Source organism: Poecilia latipinna, unplaced genomic scaffold (genome assembly GCF_001443285.1).
Source record: "Poecilia latipinna isolate Pla-1442-1.1 unplaced genomic scaffold, P_latipinna-1.0 Scaffold2928, whole genome shotgun sequence".
In the NCBI taxonomy this organism is placed as follows: domain Eukaryota; kingdom Metazoa; phylum Chordata; class Actinopteri; order Cyprinodontiformes; family Poeciliidae; genus Poecilia; species Poecilia latipinna.
The window spans coordinates 19,111-21,746 of record NW_015115544.1 but is presented as its reverse complement, the minus strand read 5'-3'; the positions used below and the strand labels follow the sequence as shown (position 1 = coordinate 21,746).

At 36.8% G+C, this 2,636-nt stretch overlaps 1 long non-coding RNA gene across 1 annotated transcript in view; it reads left to right on the top strand.

Annotated features, from left to right (window-relative positions):
- Window positions 1-386: 386 nt before the first annotated feature.
- LOC106939610 (uncharacterized) overlaps window positions 387-2,636 on the top strand; it is a 10,088-nt gene continuing 7,838 nt past the window's right edge. Inside the window, exons 1-2 of the long non-coding RNA XR_001422884.1 lie at window positions 387-456; window positions 1,997-2,002. This is a non-coding gene — a long non-coding RNA (uncharacterized LOC106939610). The remainder of the gene's footprint in view (window positions 457-1,996; window positions 2,003-2,636) is intronic.

Sequence of the window (2,636 nt, the reverse complement as noted above, 5' to 3'; positions counted from 1 at the left end):
CTCCTATACAAAAATATTGACATTTATTCTTACTGTCATTATACTGCTCTCCTCCACTATTACAGTAATTACAGTTATCTCAACAATATTTTTCCTGATAACGGTAAATGATACGATTTGACATTTTGAAAATAAATGAGCTAAATGGAAACACCAATTAAAAAAAAAAAAAAAAAAAACTTGTTTTGCGGCTTGGCTGAGTTTTTTTATTATTATTCTTGCTGTATTGAAATTGGTTTATTTCACAAAATTGCTATGGAAACACTTTTTTCGCATCACACGAATCACATGATCAACAAACAGGATGTTGTAACTGTCAAAAACCACAAACAAGAAGAAGACAGGAAGTGGTTGGAGGATGAAGCCGTGGTGTGTTGTTTAATATGAACAAACGTATTCACGCGTGATTTTAATTACGTTTCTTATTTAACGGAAACACAGCAATTGTGAAATTGTGTGGTTTATTTACATTAGAAAAATACTGAGAGTATGTACTTCTGATATGTAACATATGTACTTCAGTCAGCAGTCTGATGGCTCATGTTTTACATTTTCATTGACGGTACACAGTAAAGCTTTGTTTTCCAGGATTTATCCAGCGTCTTTCTGCCCTCGCTTTCTCTTCCACTTTGCCCCGGCGTGAACACGACCATGAGTGATCGGCTCCTTCTAATGTTGCCATATTCTGTCACCTCTTGGTGACTTATCGTCTCTTTTCTCCCTCTCCCCACGGAGCTCCTGACCTCTCCTTTCTCCTCTAATAGGAATGGATGATAGCTGCAGTCTCCTCCCTCCTTCACATCACTCTCTCCCTGCGCACACACACACACACACACACACACACACACACACACAACCCTGGAAAACACACACAACCTACAGCTCACCGTTCCAACTCTTCCTTTGCAGCTTTAGGGCTGCTTGTTAATATTTACCTAGAAGGAGTGGAACCTAATTCCACCACTTCAACCAATGTAGGTTAGAAACACAAAACTTGATTATCAAAAACATAAAAAGTCTTTATGAGACTAAAAAAGGAATAATAAATAAACCAATGAATACATAATACTTGACATTCAAAGAGAGAGGGATTTTCATAATTAGAACTATGTCACTGTCGTCAAAAAACGCTTAATTTTTTTCAAATTATTCTCAGAAATTTTCTAGGAAAAAAAAAAAAAAGATATTTTCCTACCATATTTTCCAAAGGTGGAAGATATGATAAAAAGCAACTCTGAAATTTTGAGATTAATCTCTGAAATGTTCTTGGAAAAACAAAACAAAAAAAATCTTGGAAATTTCTAAGCTTCAGAATATTCGAAAATTCGTAAACTCAGAAGTTTTTTCTAAAACACTTATGAGATTAGAAAAAGATGAGTAAATATCACTTCACTTTAGTCAATTTTTTGTTAACACTAAATTAAAACTAAGTCCAGGGAATTTGGGGGTGTAAAATAACAATGTGGACTTTAATCGACTAAATTAAGAGGATTTCACCTTTTTTAATTAGTTACAATACACACTTTATTTAAATAGGTTAAGGGCCTTTTGAGGTAAAAACATTTTAAAAGTTAACTTATTTAATTTGAAGTGATGCGACAGAAGGGATTGGCCAACAAAGTGTCCCACAATGCATTGTGCCACCAGCAGCAGCAACTAATGAAAGCAGGAACTGTTTCAAACAAGTCATTTTCTCAGCATGCAAGTAGTTTCTAGTTAAAAAAAAAAAAAGCTCCTTCTCAAAGCTCTGGAATTTATCTATATGCAAAAAAAAAAAAAACAATTAAATAATTACAAAATTCTCAGATTTTTAAAGTTAGCTTAAGTTATGCTCACTAAAATAGCACAACATAATGTTAGTCAATTTAATGAAAACTAAAAATTTAAGGAGAACTAATTAGGTTTTACAGTGTAGAAAGAGAGCTATTTGTTCTACCATTAAGAGAAACATTTTCTTCATTTTTCTAACACTTTTCAATTTTTACAATGTGAAGAGGTTTCTGTTTCTCCCTCCGTACTGAAATACTTGAGCCACTTCTGATGCCTGAGTAACTTTCTTTAGGCTGCAGAGGGTAGATACTGAGGGAGGGGGAACTAACTGACAGCCAATCTAAGCTGGTGTCAAACCACAGCTTGTACTCTCCACCTCCACCGAACCTCATTTCCTCCGACTTTGTCCGTCTCTCTCTTTTTTCCTAGGCACAGTTAGATTAAAAAAAGAAACCATTTATACTTCCATTTGTCCTCCCTCTTCATTTATAGCCCCTCCTTCACCGAGTCACTCCCGCTCTTCCTCTTCCTCCTCATTTCCATTACTGCACCCAACCATTCCTCAGCTGTTTTATTGTCATCACGTCTCTTTCACCTTTACCTACTTTCTCCACTCTCTCGGCCCGTCTCTCGTTCCATCAGATCTGACGTCCGAGGCCGAGGCGGCACTGACAGCGGTCTGCTTGCACTCCAGACTCGCTGCGCTCTGTTCTTAAGCTCTGCACATCGAAGTATCTCCAGCTTTCACTGCAGCAGGGCTATGGGACAGGAAGCGGTCATTTTCTGTGCTTCAAAGCACGACAGAAACTACAAACTACTGAAGAATCGGTGAATATAATGCAGCATCGATATGGTCATGTAGAAAA